This window comes from Cheilinus undulatus, linkage group 2 (assembly GCF_018320785.1).
Source record: "Cheilinus undulatus linkage group 2, ASM1832078v1, whole genome shotgun sequence".
Lineage (NCBI taxonomy): Eukaryota > Metazoa > Chordata > Actinopteri > Labriformes > Labridae > Cheilinus > Cheilinus undulatus.
Genome location: NC_054866.1, coordinates 4,527,589 through 4,549,586, shown reverse-complemented (window position 1 = coordinate 4,549,586; position 21,998 = coordinate 4,527,589). Strand labels below are relative to the sequence as shown.

Genomic DNA, 21,998 nt, shown 5'->3' with positions numbered 1-21,998 from the left:
CTGTAAAGCTGAAGTGCTGAGAGCCAACTTTACTACCAAGTATCAGTCTGTCTCTCTGTGTGTTTCTGTCTGTACCCCAGTGTCTCCAGTCTGCAGGGTGGATCCTCCTTTAGAGCAGTCAGTAGTTTCTCTCCTCATTCTCATGGATGATTGTAGCTCAGGTCCAGCTCTGTCAGACAGGAAGAGCTCAGAGCTGAGGCCAGAGAAGAACAGCCTTTCTCTGAGACCAAACAGCTAGACAGACTACAAACACAGGGAGAAATGGAGACAATAAAAATGTTCAGTTTTACGTCTGGGACTGAGGCATTGCATTCCCAAATCCAGGCCTGCTCATGGTACTGAGACTCTCTACAGACAGATGCCACCAGTCAGAAAACACTTCATAAGACTTAAGTTATCAACAAATACCCCCCCCCCCCTCTTGTAAGTTAAAAAACGTACAAGAGACATGACATTTTAGTTGGCAAACTAATACAAGTTGTGACATCCTGACCTGAGAGATTTCAGTGTAGACAGTGGATCCATAAGTCCACCACAAAGTAGCTTAACTCCTGAATCCCTTAGGTCATTGTTACTCAGGTCCAGATCTCTCAGACTGGATGAGCTGAGGACTGAGGACAGCCACTCAGTCTGAAACAGAGGTAAAAATAAGTTTATGTTTCTAAATGTAGACTACTTTTATCAGTGCAGTTGTGAGTTCACCTTCAGAGCTTTGTTGAGGTTTTGACCACTGGCAGCAGCCTCAGGAGAGCCTCCTCTGAAGCAAAGTATTTCTTCAAGTCAAACACGTCCATCTTTTTTTTTTTTTTTTTCGTCTTTTTCTGATGACAGTAAGAAGAAGACCAGAGCTGACCACTGAGCAGGAGACAGTTCATCTGCATCTAGGTGCCCTGATCTCAGGGACTGTTGGATCTGCTCCACTAGAGAACCATCATTCAGTTCATTCAGACAGTGGAACAGATTGATTCTTTTCTCTGCAGACAGATCCTCATTGATCTTTTTCTTGATGTACTGGACTGTTTTCTGTATGGTCTCTGGGTTACTTCCTGTTTGTGTCAGCAGACCTCGTAGGATATATTGATTGGTGGTCAGTGACAGACCCAGGAGGAAGCTGAGGAACAAGTCCAGGTGTCCATTCGGGCTCAGTAAGGCCTGGTCCACAGCACTCTGGTAGAACTATGTTAATGCAGATCTGGATGGTGTTTGTTTGTGTTCCATCAGGTTGACTCCAGAGTTGATGAAGGTCAAATGGACATGGAGAGCAGCCAGAAACTCCTGAACAGTCAGATGGATGAAGCTGAACACCTTGTCCCGGTACAGTCCTGCCTCCTCTCTGAAGACCTGTGTGAACACTCCTGAGTACACTGAAGCTGCTCTGATATTGATGCCACACTCCAGCAGGTCTGGTTCATAGAAGATGAGGTTTCCTTTCTGCAGCTGCTCAAAAGCCAGCTTACCCAGAGACTCAATCATCTTCCTGCTCTTTTTATTCCAGAGTGGATCCGTCTCAGCTCCTCTATCATACTTGATGCTCCTCAGTTTGGACTGAACCACCAAGAAGTAGATGAACATCTCAGTCAGGGTCTTGGGCAGCTCTCCTCCCTTTCTGGTCTTCAGCAGATCCTCCAGAACTGTAGCAGTGATCCAGCAGAAGACCGGGATGTGGCACATGATGTGGAGGCTTCTGGATGTCTTGATGTGGGAGATCATTCCGCTGGCCTTTTTCTCCTTTCTGAATCTCTTTCTGAAGTATTCCTCCTTCTGAGGGTCAATGAACCCTCTGACTTCCGTTACCATGTCAACACACCCAGGAGGGATCTGATTGGCTGCTGCAGGTCGTGTGGTTATCCAGGGGCGAGCAGAGGGAAGCAGGTTCCCCCTGATGAGGTTTGTCAGCAGCACATCCACTGAGGGGGACTCTCTGACATCAGAGAGGATTTTGGATTTGATGAAGTCCAGAGGAAGTCGACACTCATCCAGGCCGTCAAAGATGAAGACCACCTGGAAGTCTTCAAACCTGCAGAGTCCTGCTTCTTTGGTTTCAGTAAAGAAGTGATGAAGGAGCTACACCAAGCTGAACTTTTTCTCTTTTAGCACATTCAGCTCTCTGAAAGTGAATGGAAATGTGAACTGGATGTCCTGGTTGGCTTTGCCTTCAGCCCAGTCCAGAGTGAACTTCTGTGTTAGGAATGTTTTCCCAATGCCAGCCACGCCCTTCGTCATCACTGTTCTGATTGGTTCATCTCTTCCTGGTGGAGCTTTAAAGATGTCTTCCTGTCTGATGGTTGTTTCTGGTCTGTCTGCTTTCCTGGTTGTTGTTTCGATCTGTCTGACCTCGTGTTCCTCGTTGACCTCTCCAGTCCCTCCCTCGGTGATGTAGAGCTCTGTGTAGATCTGATTAAAAAGGGTTGGGTTTCCTGCTTTAGCGATCCCCTCAAACACACACTGGAACTTCTCCTTCAGGTTACCCTTAAGTTTCTGTTGGCATACTGGAGCAGAAGTTCCTGAAAGAACAAGAAACAGATGACGTGAATGAGCTGATCCTGCAAAAAATTGTAATATAGAAGAGAGGCTGTGCAGTTCTTCTTCCTCCATCAGTTTCATCCAAAAATGTCATCAGATGTTCTGTGGGTATGTGCAGAATATTAAAGCAGAGTGTGGAAATGTAAACCTCCTCTTCATCTTTCCATCATCTTCATTCTACATTTCCTTTTTACTTTGAAAAACGTACTGTTCCTCGGCCAGTCAGCCAGCTCATTCTGCTTCATTCTCCTCAGGAAGTTCTCTGTGATCTTCAGAAAAGCCTCTCTGCTGCTCCTCTGCTCTTCATCTTCACCAACCAACACCTCTTGATCCTCACTGTGACATCCTGGGTTCTCCTGACTCAGAGCCCTCTGAAATCTCTTCAGTTCCTTCTTCACAAAGGTGATAATGTTCTCCTTCAGCAGCTGGAACACAAAGAGAATCTGAATGTTTAGAGGACAGCCTGTGTTTGTTTGGACAGACTGAAAAACAGGTTACCATGAGATTTAGGTAGATGTGCTCCATTGTAAATGATGATGTACACACCATAAATATGTAGTCCAGGTCTGTTTTATGCTGCTTGGACTGATAAGTGAGGAGCTCTGATGTTTCCTGCTGACCTCTATTACACAAAAAACAAAAAAACAAAAAAACAAAAAACAAAAAACAAAACAAAAAAATAATAATAATAAAACAAAGGTTCAAGGACATTTAATGACAGAGTTTGAGAGGTCAACAAAATGGCAGAGCATGGAAATGTAGGAGGCTTAAATGATAATCACATTTACTATGGTATGGCTGTTTGCTTATTGACAGAGATCACATCTCAATACCTAACCCCCTAACACCTCTTACTTAAACCCCATTGGCTCAAAGGAGGTTTCCAAATGCTTGTCATTCTCCCCCAGTCTCCTTCAGTCTCCTCTTTAGCAATGCATGTTCTATAGGGTTCAACTAGATTGACTTGGCCAGTCTAAAACCTTCAACTTCTTGCCTCTGATGAACTCCTTTGTTGTTTTGGCAGTGTGTTTTGGATTATCTTGCAACATGATGAAGGATCTCCTAATCAATTTGGTATCTTTCCTTAAATTGGCGGACAAAATGTGTTTGTAGATTTCTGAGTTTTTTTTTTTGTTTTTTTTTTCTGCTACCATCATTTGTTACATCATCAAGGAAGATTAATCAGCCCGTCCCAGGGGAAGTCATGCAAGCCCAAGACATGACATTATCTCCACTGTGTTTCACAGATAAGCTTGTATGTTTGGAATCATGAGCAGATCTTTTCTTTCTCCAAACTTTAGCCGTATAATCACTTCAGTAAAGGTTCATCTTGTCTCATCAGTCCATAAAACTTTGTCCCAGAATGTTTGAGGGTGGTCTCTGTACTTTTTTGGAAAAATCCAGCCTGGCCGTCCTGTTCTTATTGCTAATGAGGGCTAAGCATCTTCCTCTGTACTTTTGTTCATGAAGTCTTCTGTAAACAGTAGATAGTGATACCTTCACTCCTGTTGCTGGAGGTTGTTGCTGATTCACTAACAGTAGATGGTGATACCTTCACTCCTGTCCTCTGGAGGTTGTTGCTGATGTCACTAACAGTAGATGGTGATACCTTCACTCCTGTCGTCTGGAGGTTGTTGCTGATTCACTAACAGTAGATGGTGATACCTTCACTCCTGTCGTCTGGAGGTTGTTGCTGATGTCACTAACAGTAGATGGTGATACCTTCACTCCTGTCGTCTGGAGGTTGTTGCTGATGTCACTAACAGTAGATGGTGATACCTTCACTCCTGTCGTCTGGAGGTTGTTGCTGATGTCACTAACAGTAGATGGTGATACCTTCACTCCTGTCCTCTGGAGGTTGTTGCTGATGTCACTAACAGTAGATAGTGATACCTTCACTCCTGTCATCTGGAGGTTGTTGCTGATGTCACTAACAGTAGATGGTTATACTTCCACTCCTGTTCTCTGGAGGTTGTTGCTGATGTCACTAACAGTAGATAGTGATACCTCCACTCCTGTCATCTGGAGGTTGTTGCTGATGTCACTAACAGTAGGTGGTGATACCTTCACTCCTGTTCTCTGGAGGTTGTTGCTGATGTCACTAACAGTAGATGGTTATACTTCCACTCCTGTCATCTGGAGGTTGTTGCTGATTCACTAACAGTAGATGGTGATACCTTCACTCCTGTCATCTGGAGGTTGTTGCTGATGTCACTAACAGTAGATGGAGATACCTTCACTCCTGTTCTCTGGAGGTTGTTGCTGATGTCACTAACAGTAGATGGTGATACCTTCACTCCTGTTCTCTGGAGGTTGTTGCTGATGTCACTAACAGTAGATAGTGATACCTCCACTCCTGTCATCTGGAGGTTGTTGCAACAAAACACACCTGTCAGTCACGTGTTCCAATACTTTTGCTCACATGAAAAATGGTTGGGTTCAAACAAAAGGAGCTATCCTCAAAGTGGCTCATCAGATCCAGACGTGAATAACTGGAAATAAAAGCTGAAATGTTGATCTACTGTCTCATTTTCATCGTTTGATGTCAACCCAAAATATTTTTAGTCTACAGTGAAAATAAAGGAATTTGGCCACCGTTCCAATAATTTTGTAGAGGACTGCATATCTGGCACAACTTCACCAACTTCCAAGGTACATGGAGGATGGAGAGACTCTTGAAGGAATCAGAGATCTCCATTAACACTGGTAGTTTAGGGAACAACTTTTTTAGACCAACACGTTTGGGCTTGTGGCCTTCTTCCAGGGTCATCTGGGCAAAGGAGAAAAAGGCCTGGACTGTTATGGTCTCTGTGATCTAAAGTCCTGTTTTAGGATTAGGAAAGTTGATTCTGATTTCATTTTTAAATCGAGGTCCCAAAGTCTGGAGGAAGATAAGAGTGGTCCAGAATCCAAGGTGCTTAAAGTCCAGCGTTTTCAGTTTCCACAGTCAGTGATGGTGCCATGTCATCTGCTGCTGCTGATACACTGGTCTTTATCAAGTCCAGAATAACACTCAGCTGCCAGCCGTCTCCCAGTAGATTTTAAAGACCTTAATGCTTCCATCTCCTGAGAAACTTTATGGACAGTAGATTTTCTTTTCACCTGCCCACAGTGAAGCCAAAACTACTAAAATGTCTAAAAACCCCTCTGTTTCAGCCCAGCTCAGAAAGAGCTGTGTCTGTATCTGTGGCTTTAAATGTTACTGAGCTGTCTGACTCCGCCCATCTCAGGAAATTCCAGTTGAGAGGTGTAAAGAAGCTTGTTGATGGTTATAGGAAGTGACTGGTTTCAGTTATTTTCTTCCGAGGTCGTGCAACCAAATATTAAGTTGAGGGTGCCAACAATTTTTTCTGGCCCATTTTTTGAGTTTTGTGTAAAATGATGTCAATTTCGTCTTTTTCTTCTGATTTTTTGTGTTGTTCCAATGCACATAAAGGCAATAAACACGTGTATACCAAAAACATTTGGTGATTGCAACAATTTCTGGGAGAAATGATGTATTTTCTGGAAAAATTCCAGGGGTGCCAGTATTTTCATCAATGACTGTAAATGACACCAGGAAATAACAAAGTCTGTTTATAACTGCCAAGACAGAATCAAAGATCACATCAGGAGGTTTATGGTTTTATGAGATCATTTATGATTTTTTATTTATTATTATCCTGTGTTTATAATCCTTACACCTGGTGGTTCAATGATCCTTACCTGAAACTATCTCGTAGTAGTGGTTGGGGATTATTGAGTATAGTCAATGTCTCATATGGCTTTTGTCTATCACAACCATCGATCCCAACACCCAAATATGGTGTCAGAGCCTTTGTGGCGTCTGTCAGGTCAGTCTGGAAGATGTTGTTGTGGAGAACACAGTCTCTGTCTATGAAAGACAAAAGAAGGTCCTTGTACCAGTATGTTTCAGACTTCCTGCTCCTCAGGGTTGTGATAACTGTCTTCTCTCTTTGAAAGGATTTGTTTAGACCTGAGAATTTTGGCACCCAGTCCATAAAGCAGACATACGGTCTTAATGATTAATTGTTCAGTATGGTGTAGATGTTTTCAGCTGCATTTAATCTTGCTTCGAGCCAGTGGCCGGTGAAAAACAGATATATGTAAATATATACAGTGCTTAACAAATTTATTAGACCATCCTAACCCTAACCAAAGTAAGGTTTATGCCACAGCTGCCCTAAATTAACAGCATTGGTAATTACCAAAATCATTTTTTATGTTTCTGCAATGGTTAATACACCAATATGTAGAAGCTCTTTAACCCAAATGATATTTTTAATGCTAAAACATAATAATTATTGTTATCCATGAATTTTCAAATTTACTGATTTACAAAAAAAAATGAAAAAATAGTAAAGCACATTAATATTTCTTGATTAATATGTCAAATTATAGTTATTTACTTGCATTCCTGAACAGAAAAATGAGTTTTAGTGGTTGAATGTTACGCTCAATTCATTTCTGACTTCTCAGAGAAGCCCAGTGAGCCGGCTCAAATTCGGGTGAATTCAGTTTGAAATTCCTCATTCCTGTTCAAAATGGAAAAACGTGGAGAGCTGACTGAAAATGAAAGAGTCCACATTAAAGCAATTCATGATGCTGGATGGTCTCTGAGACAAATATGACAGGTGGTCTAATACATTTGTTAAGCCCTGTATTTGTCAATATAGAAAATGCTACGTTAACTTACCACGCAATGACTTTCTTCAAAGTCACGCTTCAACACCCTCCATTTGGATTTCTGGGATTAAAAGCAGCATATTGCAGATTTTTAATTTCTCTTGGGGCATTCATCCAAACACCTTCACGTTAAGTGTAAAGAAAGAAGATATGTCATAGTTGAAAATTCCAGTGAGATATTTTTGTAGCTCAAAGGGGCATGGCCGGGCAAATTTTTCTTCACCATGAAAAGGAAGTAGAATTATTAACGGCTTAGAAAACTTGTAGAGCCCTGAAACCTGGCACAAAAATTCACAGTGGGAATCTGAGACAACTGCTCTTTGTGTTGTGGGTGGTCATGGCTTTTTGGCTCAGTTGCAACCCCTACAATATCTTTAAAAATCAGCCCCTGCAGCACATATAACCTAGGCTTTTGAAAATGCGTCAGCATATCTGTCATCTCAGAACCTGCGAAAAAGACACTTGGACCCACATTGTAAAACCAAAACTAAGTCTTTCGTTTTATTTTTCTTGTTCAAAGTTTCAAAGCCTCCCTCCTTCCTTTATAGGACCAAAATTAAAGCCATGCTGCCATCTTAGGATGATACAAAATGCTCCAACACAAATTAGGACAGGACCCAAACAGCAAACAGCACATTACAGAGTTTGAATTTGTTGTTTTAACTATGAATATAAGATAAATTGACTCTCAGGGTGTCCGAGAGTGGAGGGGCTCTTTAATCTCTATATTTGGCAATGACAAGGCAATACAACTAAATTCACTGCATGACACATATCAATATTTATTATTCTATTAACATTTTAGATGTATGATATTGCATTGTTTAATTTTGCTTTTTATATTTTCATGGCATTGTTTATTTTTAGATTTATTTGGGGGCTTTTTGTCTTAATTTGGAGAAGACAGAACAGTGGATAGTGTAGAAAATCAGGAGTAAGTCAGGAATATTGATCTGGGGTTTCTGAGTGTGATATTAACAGGACATCAGGCCTAATGCTCAACAGAATGGTAGCTCAGGAATCACTGACACTATGTTTATTGGCCACAATATTTTAAAAATTCTTTATTCTAATGGGAAATAGCATTTTATTGGTCTTTTCATGAGCTGTTTCATTTAATATGATGGTTTGTTCCTAATGTTTTGTCATTTTTCATGTCCATAACTCTGTTCAGCTGGCTGGTAATGTGAGTGCTGGTGTGACATTTGGTATTCACTCAAACATATATCATGTATTGCAATTTAGGTTAAATAAGAAAATACTGAAATACATTTTTTGGTCCTTTTTTCCCAGTCTCAGTTTGTGGTTGTGTGACTCACTGATATCAAGTTATTAAGGGGACTTCCAGTTCTCATGTTTCTCCTCTTAAATCACTGAGGTACACCCTTGGATATCTGACATCTTTCAATGTTTGAAAACAGGAAGAAGATGAGGGAAATGAATTAAGCAACAGCTTTTGTTCTACTTTAACCTGGAGTTCAAACTTGGAGGTACGCCTGCCAACAATCAGAGATTATGAAGCTGCTGTGAGGAATTAAGAGCCAGTGTAAGAGCTCCCTGTAGAAAAGGAGGTTCATCTGCTCTCTCTGCTGGTTTTGTCCTGCATATGTTAGGGAGAGGTCAGACTCCACAGAGGGGACACGGTGTATTGAGGTCAAGGTTACAGAATGCAGACACTCCCTCTTTTATAAACTACTTATCTACAGAGCCTCAACCTCTGACTCAAAGAAGCACTTCACTGAGAGGAGAGGAATATTCACCCCCTGACATAACTAGACAGGAAAATGATAAATACAGAACCATATTTACCTTGTTGTAGCAAATATTTGTGTCCACATTGGTAGAATATGTTTAAAATCTGTTTCTTGATGCTCTGTTTAATAAAGTTGTTCACCAAATGTCTACTCTTTATGAAGCTTTCTGTTTCCACAAGGTTCAAAATGTTGCAGGAAAAGATAAACACAGTACAAGAAACACTTCTGGTTTGGGCTTTTCAAAGTAAAAGCCTACTCTAGCATTTCTTTGGAGAAACTCCCTTTGTATGTGCGTAATACTTTTATTTTGAAAAGCTATTGGCACGCTTCCACTACACACTGTATCAAGACTATTTTCACAGTACCATCACGGTCCAAAACATGGCAGCCTCCTGGCGAGTTTATAAGCTCAAAATTACTGAAAATGCAGAAATCTAGTGAGTTTTTTAGTTGAATATATGAGAGATACAAATATTTATCCAACAAGATAAACCTGTCTGATCATGTAGGGTTCCTTTTAAAAGATGAGGATGCTACACAATGGTAATCATGGTCCTGTCCCTACTTTTAATATATGAGCAAGTATTTTTTCATGAAATGGTAAAATGTCTCAGTTTCAACCACTCATATGTTGTTTGTGTTCTAGTGTGAATTAAATTTGAGGTTATCAGGTTTAACAATCGTTGCATTCTGTTTTTACTAAAATTTTGCACAGCACCCCAACATTTTTGTAATCATGGTTGCAATCAGATGTTTTGTTGATGGTCTTCCTTTATTGTGTACCATCAATAATCCCTTAATAATTGTTTAAAAGCTCCTCTTGAAGGTCTGAACGTGGGTGAAAGTGCACCCTCTAGTGGCAGAAAGCTTGGCTTTGGTTTGATGTTAAATTAAAGCATGATCTGATTAATTTTACCTCTCTGCAGTAACTGATGGATTACTGGTAGATTTTTTTTTTCATGGTCTGCTGCCATTTATAATCCTTTAATCCCAAACCATAGAACGAAAACATAGATACGCTGCCTCCCTCATTCTATAGACTACACGTGTGGATCATTCTGCATGTGTCAGTGATAGTGAATGGGTTTAATCCCATCAGCCTGTCTCTTATGGATTTATTCCTGTATCAAACTCAAGAGTCAGAGTCATTCACAGAGACAAAAAAGGCCCTATGGCTGTTTGCAGCTGATGCTACATCACAACAAAGAACTCAAACAGGGACAGGAAGTGATTTCTGAACAGAGAAGCGCTATCAAAATGCCAAGATTTCAAGGTTTTTTCTAACTGATCAAAAAGCGGGAAAAAGCTGTGTTTGAGATTAGTGTCTTGCAAATGCAAGAGGTTTAAAATAGAAGCTTTTAGACTCCTTGGCTTTGTGTGTCACTACTTTCAGGACTTGAAAGCTGCTTTTAAAGAAAACCCACTATTTAACTGGAAACATTTAAAAAAGTCAGTGCGTCTCAACATGGAGGATTTCTTTAAAGAGGCTCATGAGGAAACAGGTATATTTTTTAAAAACCCTCCATCTAAAGGGGGTGAAAATGCTCCTAAATGCCTCTACTCTTTCATAAAAGAGCCGAATCCTAGAACCAGCTCATTCATGAACACCTCACTACAGTTCTGTCCTTTAGTAATCCTCCTCAACAGGTCTAGTGCTCCTAGAAATATCTGGTAGCCGAAAAAACAATTGCAAGGTTGCTATCATTTCTATTTCTAATTGGAATACATTTCTTTCCAATCATATCAGTTATAATTCTGACATTTTAGAGCTCTGGATGAGCTCCTGTCTCTTACAGCCTTCAGCTGCTTCTGTGCACAATTAAGCTCACAGCAGTGGACCAGACATGATTATTTAAATCACCAGACATGAAGATTGATTACGATGTAAAGATATTTTGCCTGTCTGTTTGCAGCTCTTAAACACGCTCCAAGTAAAGCACTCCATTTCCTGTTAAACAACTCTTAAATTCCTTGTAAAGTGACCAAAAAATCTGTATTTTAGGTTTGTTGTATGACAGGCCAGGGTGTTGTGAACCACCTGGTTAAATTTCAGTCATGAAAAACATCTCTACGTTTATAAAACTAAACATCAAAATCATGGAAAATGACGAAGTAAAATCTGCTCTAGGGTGGTGTGTGCGTGTCAGTTGAATGAGCTGAAGCCACGCCCACTCATGATAAATACAATCCCTCTCAGATTTTAGAAAATCTCCACACCTGACTGGAGGAATTGTCTGTCAGCTGTCCGTGTCAGCCACCAGAGAAACAATCACATCTCTGTCGTACAGGCAGACAGACTAGAGCTGAAAAGTCTCAGTTTCATTTTCTCATCCTGTATTTAACTCTTCAGGTATTGCTGTTATCTCGTTATCTCATGTTTAAGTTTTCTCTCCCATTTATGAACATCTTTTTTTGTTAAGTTGATGCTCAAAACACTCAATTTCCTGATGTTGCTCTACAAATTAAAAGTCTTCAATGACAATTAGCATTGGGGGCTTTTATTGTGACAGACTTGGTAGGACTAGAAAGTGTCTATCATTAGAAACCATACTAAACTTGATGCTGTGATGCAAACAGACATGAGTGATTAAACTGTTTGTGCATTGAGAGAGACAGCCACGGTCTGCTTCTTTTAATCATCCGGGGCTAAAGACAAGTGAAACAGGAATTAAACACACCATCAGCAGGTAAGATGTTTGTTCCTGCTGCATCTAGTTCAGGGAAAAAATAGAGAAGCACTCCAGCAATTAGCCTGCTCCCTGACCTTACAGTTTGGGATAAAATTTACTGTTTTCTGGCACATATCTCTCTGTTATGATATTATTAGGGTGCTTCACACTACGCCCAGTTTTTTCAAACCACAGCGTGGCACGATCTACCCCTTCCTTGGCTTTCTTTCTGGGGCTCAGAAATTGGAGTCAGTAAAACTATGGTCCATTATAGTATTAATCTGTGATAACCTTTTTTTTTTCCCTAAATTATAACCACTCCTATCAAAACAAAAATGTTTTCTTTTTTATTCATTTGTGCCACAGTGTATAATTGTCCTTAAAATGTAAATTCCTTTTTTTTCAATCAGAAATAAAACTGGTTAAAAAGGGCAAAAAAATTGTGGAAAAGGTGGTGAAATGGGATTTAAAAGTAGCAGAAATGGGCTAAAAGTAGCATAAAAAGGCATACAAAGTGGTTAAACGGATTAACTGTGTCAATAATGGCTTAAAACTGGCAGAAACGGGCAGAAAAGTTGGGGAAATTGGTTTAAATGGACAAAAATGTGTTGGCTGAGGCGGTAAAAAAGGGAGAGTGGCAGAAATTGGTCAAACTGGCAAAAATGGCTACAACACATAGTGAAATGTGGTTACATTGGCAAGAATGGGCATATAAAGTGGTGAAAAGGGGTTCATAGTTACAATAATGATAATAAAGTCGAGACTCAAATCTAAGGGTGACAGGGCCTTCTCCATCAGAGCCCCTCGACTTTGGAATGACCTGCCCGAGGAGATAAGGCAAGCAGAATCATTGACATCTTTTAAATCACTTCTTAAAACTCATTTTTTTAGACTTGCTTTTATGTATGTGATTTTTTCTTCTTCTTATTTAGTTTTTATCCCCTCACAGATTCTTATCTATTTTAGTTTAATTTCCTCATAATCTCTCCTTTACTCCCTGTCAACCTCATTTTATTTCCTTGCCCCCTGGCTGTTTTTAATCGTTACTGTCTTCCTCACTTCATTGCTTTTTTTGGTCTTTATTGCTTCCCTTTTGGTTACCTCTGTTATAATATTTATCAATTTTACTGCTTTTACAGTTTTACAGCTCGTTTAAGCTCACTTTACTATCTGTTTTTGCCCTCTTATCTACATTTTACTGCCTTTTCTCATGACTCATGTCTTTAATTCTGGTCCTCTTGGTCTCAGCCTGTGTAGCTGGGTTTCTACATTGCCTGGGTTCCTGTCCTATCATTTTATGGTACTTGATGTCTGTGTCTTGCCTGCATCCTGATGATGTTCATGATGTCTTAGTTGTGTAGAATGGTTTCATGCCACTCTGATTGATGTCTGTGATGTCTTAGTTTGCATGCATGGCATCACATGACATCTAGGTTTTGGTGCATGTTGACCTTGATGAATTATTATCTCATCTATATTTTTGGTTAGTTTCTTTAAGTATGTGGATTCTGCTGATGTTGTCTGCATGTCACGTTCTGTCTTCTTATCTTTTCTTTGGGTTGTTGCTTTGTTCTTCTGCTTGCTTCTGTACATGTCAAAGCACTTTGTAAACCCGTGTTTTTAAAAGTGCTTTTCAAATAAAGTTACTACTACTACTACTATTATTATTATTATTATTATTATTATTATTATTATATTATTATTATTATGGATGAGAAAGGTAGTTTCGGGCTTAGCAGGGTTTAGTAGTGACAAAAATGTCTTAAAGTGGAAGACGGGCAGAAAAGGTAGTGAAGTTTGATTAAGAAGCGGTGAAAATTTGTTTAAAGTGGCAATAATTGATGTGAAAAAGTGATGAAAACAGGTTTCAAATTTGGCAAATTTTGTGAACAGTGGCATAAATTGGCAAAATGGCACAAATTGTGTGAAATTGATAAAAGGTTGCAAATAATTTTGGCAAACTGGGTGGAAAAGGTGGTCAAAAAATGTCACAAATAAATACTTTTAACATTAAAACTCAATAATATTTTGCCCCCCTTTTAGTTGCAACATAATGTAATTGTTAGCCATGATGCTAGCACCAATGCTACTGATCCAACACACGTGCATTGATTTCATCAATAAATCATAACTGTAGAGAGCCTGTTCTCTGGGTTTGTCAGGGGCCCAGCCAATTCTGTAGGTGGGTCTTCAGCACAAATCTCACCAGATTACCATGTTTTTATTTCACATTTCATTAATTATACGCATATATCTTAAAAAATGGGTAGAATATAAGTTGAAATTCCTTTAAAAATATTCCAAGTTTTTCAAGGCATATGATGACCCCCTCCTAGTGTCTCGCGACCCCCAAGGGCAGGGCTTAATTTGGGCCCATCCAAGATCCGGCACCTCTCAGATCATGACCGGCACTTATTTGATTGGATCCAGCACCTCCAGGGGGGCATAATAAATGTATGCTGGCGAGTGTGTGTAAACATAAAACCTGTACAGGCAGCTGAGAGCTGAGATGGAGAGTTACTAACATCCGCTAGCAGGCTGCTGTCACTGGGTACCTGGATCACAGTAGGACTAACGGGACAGACATGAGAGAAACAGACAGCGGTTCATCCATGTCTAAGTGTCACATATTGCTATTTTAAGGTAAGACATAGTTTTAATTATAAATTTGGCTGCCGTGCCTAACATGAGCTCTTTATTTTCACTGCCCAAAATTATTTTTGGATGCATTTACAGCTTTATTATGAGATAAAAACAAGCTGTCAGCAGATCATTCAGAGAATTCTGACATGTGAGCTGCAGGCTCTGGTTTCAGCCTTTCTGCTGTCTTTTTGGCATAGATATGTAACATAACGTAAGTCCCACAGCTGCTAATGTGGGCATGTTGTTAACTATGGATCACTCCACAGATCTTTGAATGAAAAGGCACTAAGATGAGAGACAGAGGGTTGGACCATAGACGTGGAAGTTTACTCGGGCAGTCAGCTGATAGAAACGTTTTGTTTTTAGCAGACAAGCTCTGATTGAATAACAGAATGAGCTGGTGTTGATTTTGCGCTGTCCTTGGTGCTGAAACACAGCAGATTTGACCGACAGCTGTTGCTCAGAGAGAGATGCTCTCCATCGATGGGCGATGAGTATACATGCTTCTCTGCAGCTGATTTAAAATAATAATAATAATTTAGATTAATAGGTTGTTTGCAGTCACATGATCTTCTTGGCCCGTTTTTGCACAAGGCACTGTTTTTTTTTTTTTTTTTTTTTTTTTTTTTTTTGGTATTCCATGACTTTTTTTTTCCCCATTACTGCTGGAACAACACCCGGTCTGCGTTCCGGGACCTGAAGATTTACAAATTAAGCACTGCCTAAGGGGGTCCCAACCCCAACGATGAGAACCACTGCTCTAGAACAAAAATGGGTTTCGGTATACATAAAGCTGTAGAAACTGAAATAGGTGAATTAAAAATACTGTAAAAATTGAGGAAATACCGTTAAACCTCAGAGGGTTAAAGAAGCTAAATGTTACACCTCTTTTCTGTCAGATTCCCTCTTTTTGTCTCCCCTGAGTAACTTCAGATTTTTCTGCTTAAATCTACCACAAAAGTTTCAAAGTGATATTACAATGTACAACTTTAATAATTACCAAAACAACCTTTCATCTTATTTTTAAAATACAAATATAATAGAAAAGAAACACTTGCTCATCAAATATAACAGATGATGAGTAAACCAGCTGATCAGATTGATACATGCCCATCTGTGCGTGGAAATGACTGTAGACCCAAATTTCAGCCTTACACAAAGAGATGAGGTTCAATGTGCCTTGTGTCCAAAAACCATCTGTTGGTGGCAAACTGAATCACAGGAAACGTTGTCATTAGAGGGCCTGATCTGAGCTGTAGGGCTCAGTTTACACAGCAGTAACCGCCCCTGAAACACTCTGAAACGCTCTTGTTGTGTCGCATCTTTGGTCTGGACTGGGCTCTGCATCGATGCAGCAGAGGCATGTTTGTACTCAGAAAACATCAGCCCCAATCATCGTACCAGAGAAATATAAATGTTTAAAGGAAAAAAAGTCATTATTTTACAAAAGCCAGGATTAATAAAAGCGCAGCTCCACTGATTCACTCATTAACAGCTCAAATTCAATGTAAATTTGGTTGAACACCAGGCCTTCATTCTGTCCTTTATAAAAAAAGAACTGTGCTCTTTTTTCCTGTGGCCTTTTTCAGCAAAGAAAATCACCAAAAAGAACTAAAATGCAGCGGTGAATAAAACCTTCTCTGCTCATTTTCTATTCGATCAATAAATGGAGAGATATGAAGATTAAAAAAACAAAGAACCACGCGATGTCTTCACTTCATCTCTCCATCCTCTCCTCTCCTCCACTCTTGCTGCTTTGCTTTTCGCCAAGCGCCTTAGCGTTGAGCTGCTCTCTTTTCAATACCGCTGATTAAAAATGTCTGATGCATCAACACGACTAAGCTGATTACAGATTTAGTTTCCCTGAGCAAAAGGTTTCGAAAGAGTGCCGCAGAAAAGTGGGGAAAGAAGCGGAGAATAATGGAGCACACAGAGTCAAAGCGGCTGAATTTCATTGAGTGTCTAATGTTTTTTAAGTGTGTGTGACACAAGGGTGCATGCTCTTCAGGATCCGTGCAAACAGCTTTAAGTGTGGCTGAATTATGAAGTGTGGTTTGAAGAGGCAAACCTCTCGGGAATTAAGAGAAGAAGAGAAATAAGATCGTGTGATTGTGCATCTTTGTGTTTAGAATAATAGAGAGCATGTGTGTAGAAGGATAAAAACCTTCCTTTGGATGAAAAGACCAGAGATATGACTCGTGATGGTCATGGCTTTTCTTTATTATAAAGCTCTTTAGGGCGAAGGAAAGCTAACTTCTGAGTTAAAAAATCACATGATTAAAAAAAGACATTCTTTGTAGAAAGCATGAAGCACTCACCATTGCAGAAGGACAAAAAAATCTTGTGATCTCTCATCTCCAGCTGCTGTGCATCACTTCAGAAAGGCGACCATTTGGCAGTGGCACCAGAGAAAACTGCTGCGTGGCCGTCACGCTGCTCAGGTGGATTATGTGGAATTTGAGGGTTTTACCGTCAACATATTGATTTCCCTTAACCAACACATCCCACACAACTCTGTCCAGCTTCTTTGACTCATAATCTCTGGACTATTTTCAGACATTGTAAGTGTTTTTCAGGATTTTTGAAGCTGGATTGTATGAGGTACTTGGTGATAGTAGTGCTGTTAGCCTCTAGAGATTTCGGTGAGTGTTGCCCCTTGGTGTATATGATCAGCTTTTTGAGTCTGAAGGCTTCAGTGGAGGAAACAAGAAGTCACTAAGCTAAAACAATACTAAAAAGAACAATTTTGACTCAAGTGAAAAGGACGTGCAGTTTACTGTGGATACAAGGGGATACTTTCATGAGCTGGAGTCCACAGAGGAACTTCAGATGGAGACTCAGCAGAAAGAAGGAGGGGAGAGAACCTTTACTGTAGACTGGTTAGCTCACCTGGAAGTGCAGGTATGGAAACTGTGAGCCCATGCCCACTAGAGCTGTTGTTGTCATGAGTGGCACTTCACAACTCTTCTTCAGGACATTTCTGATGGAGGATAGTGGCTCACAGACGCCTGCAGCCTGCATCACTCACCATCCAGAGTTCCCTGCCTTGCTCATTGCCTGTATTTTACTGACCTTTTCAGCTTTTTTAAGCTAAATTGGAGGAACCGATCCGAACCAGAGGGGCTGAATGGTAATTTGTCACCAGAGTAAGTTTATGTCTGTCGCTGTATTCTTCACATAATTCTACAGGCTACAGTCAGCACAATATGTGAACCTTATGAAAACATTGTGTCAGCTGTTGAAGAGGAAAGCTGAGCTTTTTTGAGCTTAACTTGGAGTTTTTTTCCTCTGATAACATGTACAGACCCAACCAGCTGCTCAGATGTGCTTACTTTGCAGAATATTTCTAACCACAGAGGCTTTCTAGATGAAAACTTAAACGTTTCAAAAATATTTGATGCAGCGTACACTTCAGCCAGCATTGTTTTTTGGCCCATTTTTTCCTAAAAGTACATGTACCGGTCTGTGGCAATACATGCCCATGCCTCCCGAATCTCTGTTCATACAGCTCAACTTCAAAAATGCTAAAATTTTCTTTTAAGTTTCAGAAAATTTCAAGACAGGCCTTTGTTAAGAATATCCCACACTGTCTGTGAGAGGTGGGCTGTACTAATTATTCATTATTTAGGTCAAGTTTTAAAAAAAATGTTTTAAGTAGTTAATGAAAACCTTTAACTTCAATCAAATTCACTACAGCTCTGTAATATAAAGCCATGGGACTATTAGCTATTTCTCTCACAAACACTCACAAGTAAGGAAGCCATAGAGGAAAAATCACCACAGCTTATAAAAGCATTTCCTCCACTAGCACATTGGCCCACTTCAAGGGCATAGAAAGGGGAACTTTGTCAAATTTGTCCACTTACAGGAAACTTTGTTAGTTTTTGCCCAAATACTGGGCACCAAATTAGGGCCTATTTTTTTTTTCCAAACTACAGGGTACCTCAAAAGGTATTTGGTTAAATTTCTCCCACTAAAGGAGCAGCCTAAAGGGCACATAGTCATGTTTGTCTTTCACTGGAGCATCTAAGATGGCACTTTATATCACTTTTTCCACTTACAGGGCAACAAAGAGGGGAATGCTTTGTCAGATTTTCTCCATTTGATGGGCATCAGATGTGGCACTTACCAAATTTTGCCCACTTATATTATAGTCAAAGAAGCCCTTAGTCAATTCTTGTCTACTAGATGGCAACCTATGGAGCTTTTTATTTTTCATGAGTGCATCCAAGAGGGTACTTATTTTGTTTACTAAGAGGGTACTTCATCACATGTTGCCCCCTGGAGGGTCACAAAGAGAACACTGTCAAATTTTGCCTCTTTGGATGCACCTTTAAGCTGACTCGGTCAAATGTTGCTGAACATACTGGTCACCAAAGAGGAGACTTTATTACATTTATCCTCCACAGGGGTATTCAGTAGGGCACCTTTGCAGCATTTTTTCCAAACTTAAGGTACAAGGGGGGCAATTATCCCCCCTGAACCCCCTCTGAGTCCACCATTGAGCTACTTGGCTAACCCAGGGAGCATCTTTACAGCAGAACTTTCAACGAACAAACTTTGCAATAAATGGTCAAATCTGTTGATGAAAAGGTTCCTGACTTAAGTGCACTTATTGTTTCTTAGTATCTGCACTAAACTGCTCATTTTGCACTTATTATAAACAATGCACGTTACTGATTTTAGATATATTTATTTTTTATATGGTCATTTGATTTTAATACATACTTTTTATGTTCTCAATTTTAAGCTGCTATTGGATTTCTGCTGAACGAAATGTCATTGTATGAACTGTGCATTGACAATAAAGCTTCTTCTTCTTAAAAAAAGCCATTTTATAACAGGATTCTCATGTAGCTACATGTGCTCTGTATGCTGACAAATGCTTGGTCTGAGCTGCTTCGTATATGATCTAATTTTTAATCACATGATGGCAGCTGCACTCTACAGGAATATTTGAGGCAGGTTTCCAAAATTGAATACTGCCTAATCCCACTCCCCATAGACTTTACTGGATAATCACAATCTACTTTGATGCCGTCTTATTCACTCTTTGACCTTTAATAGAGTGGAAGTAATATACTTCATATTTTAAGCACATTTATAACGAATAATCTGGAGATCCCTAGAGGTGATAGTCTACCTGGGCCTGATGGTAAAACCACCTCTGACTGCATGTCTGAAGGAGATTCACACTCTTGGTTTGAAAGTAGTGAGACCCTAAAAAAACTGGCCAGATCATAAACTCTGAGCTTTGCTGGTTATGTAAGGACTTCTGGCTCTTCTTAAAACTCTGTCATGCTTTGTTCACACTCTGTCACACATCTCTGGCCCTCTGGCTAAAGAGGTTTACAACAGTAAGCATCAGTAATCTCTGCCCTGAAGCTGGGTGCACCCTGGTGCCTGCTCCAAACTGCACAGGACAAATGTCTCTGATGGAAAATGGCTTAGGAAAACAATCTGACCTATTTTACAACTGCTCTCTGCATCCAAAAGGGATACAAATCTCTGTCAAGTGTGGCCTGGACAAACGTGTCATAATAAAAATGTAGAGTTTTAAAACATGTTAGATGTTAAACAGAAAAGAAGACATAACTATTTAAAAAACAAAGGGGCAACATTACCACCAGGATTTAAGAATAAGGATGAGCTGAGTAAAAAAAAAAACAACAACAATATTGCCAACAGTTACGTCTCTGATAAATACTGTTCCTGCTTAAAGTCACCCATGCTTTCAAAAAATAAATAAATAAATAAATTAGAATAATGCATTTTTGCAAAGACTTCCTTCAAAATGTAGTATTTCCATATATTCTAGATTCATCTCATACAAAGTAAAATATCCAAAGATTTTTTTTTTGTTTTAATCTTGAAGATTACAGCTGATGGTACATGAAAATAAAAAATCCACTATCTCCAAATATTAGAATATCATTATACATCAGTCCAAAACAGGATTAATTATACAGGAATGTTGACCCTCTGGAAAATTCTGTTCATTTCGGCGCTCTTTGACTCTACTTGGTCAGGCCTCTGGTTGCAAAAATAACTGCATCTATGCTACGTGTCATGGTGGCGATCAGTCTGTGGCACTGCTGGGGTGTTATGAAGCCCAGGTTGCTCAGCCTTCAGCTCGTCTGGATTATTCCACAGAGATCCTCTATGGGGTTCAGGTCAGACCAGTTGGCTGGCCAATCAGACACAGTAATACCAGGGTCAGTAAACCAGTTCCTGGTAGTTTTAGCTTCCCTGTAGACAGATGCTAAGTCCTGCTGGAAAAGGACTTAGCATTCATAAGTGAAGGTCTCCAAAATCTCCTGGTAGATGGCTGACAGTGTTACTCTGGACTTGATAGAGACCAGTGGACCAACAGCAGATCACACAGCACCTTGGACCATCACTGACTGTGGAGACTGAAAACAATGGACTTCAAGCACTTTCAGATTCTGGGCCTCTCTGATTCTCCTCCAGACTTGTGTGTGGTGGCTCTTGATCACCTGACTCCAGCCTCAGTCCACTCCTTGTGAAGCTCCTCCAAGTTCTTGAATCTGCTTTGTTTGATAATCCTCTGAAGGCTGAGCTAATGCCTGATGCTTTTCCTTTCCTGTCAACTTCCCATGAATCTGCTTTGACACAGCCTCTGAGAACAGCCTGTCCTTCAGCAGTGACCTTCTGTGGCTTACCCTCCTTTTGGAGGATGTCACTGATGTCCTCTGGACATTTGTCAAGTCAGCAGTCTTCCCCATGATTGTGGTTGTGTGCACTGAAGCAGAGTGAGAGAATGAAGGCTCAGAGAACCTTTGCAAATTTCACTTTTTCACAGAATTCCAATATTTTGAGGTGGTGTTTTTTTAATTTGTGTGAGCTGTTGTAATCATCAATGTTAAAAGAAAAAAGCTATGAAATATTTCCGTTTCTATGTGATGAATCTAGAATTTATGGGAGATGAACTTTTCAAATAAAAATGCAGCAAAAACAGAACTTTTTTTATGATATTCAAATTTTTTGAAAAGAACCTGCATTGTAATCAGCTGATTAAGATTCTGCACAGTGAATCCAGGCTGCATTATCTTGACACATTTTATCAGGCTTTTTATTGTCAAATAATATTTTCGAGCTTTTTAGTGCAGAGTAGGTAGGAGGAGATACTGAAATAATCACCTCTTCATAGGAAATAGGGAATGTGCCATGGCAAAGTGAAAACTGAATTCAAGAAATGTTTGCATATTTGAAAAAAAAAAACAAAAAAACCTGAAATATCAGCCTCCTGCCATTTCTCTGATCTTTGCTGACATGTTCCTACACCTTGATTTAACTCCATCCACACATTTTTTATACCACTTATCCCACTGAGGGTTGTGGAAGCCTATTCCAGGTGTTGTTGGGTGAGAGCCAGGGTACATCCTGGACTGGTCGCCAGTCAATTGCAGGGCTGACATACAGAGACAGACAACCAGGTTTGCTTACAGTCAAACCTACGGCCAATTTAGAGTCACCAATTAATCTAATGAGCATGTTTTTTTGTGGTGGGAGGAAGCCGGAGTACCCAGAGAACCCACACATGCACGGGGAGAACATGCAAACTCCACACAGAAAAGCCCTGACTGGGAACAAACCAGGAACCGTCTTGCTGTGAGGCAACAGCGCTAACCCCTGTGCCTGGTGTCCACCTATGGTACATTAGACTGATAGGACATGATTTGGAAAGGCACACAGCTCTTTA

At 40.0% G+C, this 21,998-nt stretch overlaps 1 pseudogene; it reads right to left on the bottom strand.

The window, feature by feature from the left end:
* Positions 1-1,176: 1,176 nt before the first annotated feature.
* Positions 1,177-21,998, bottom strand: part of LOC121521914 — a 116,371-nt pseudogene continuing 95,549 nt past the window's right edge.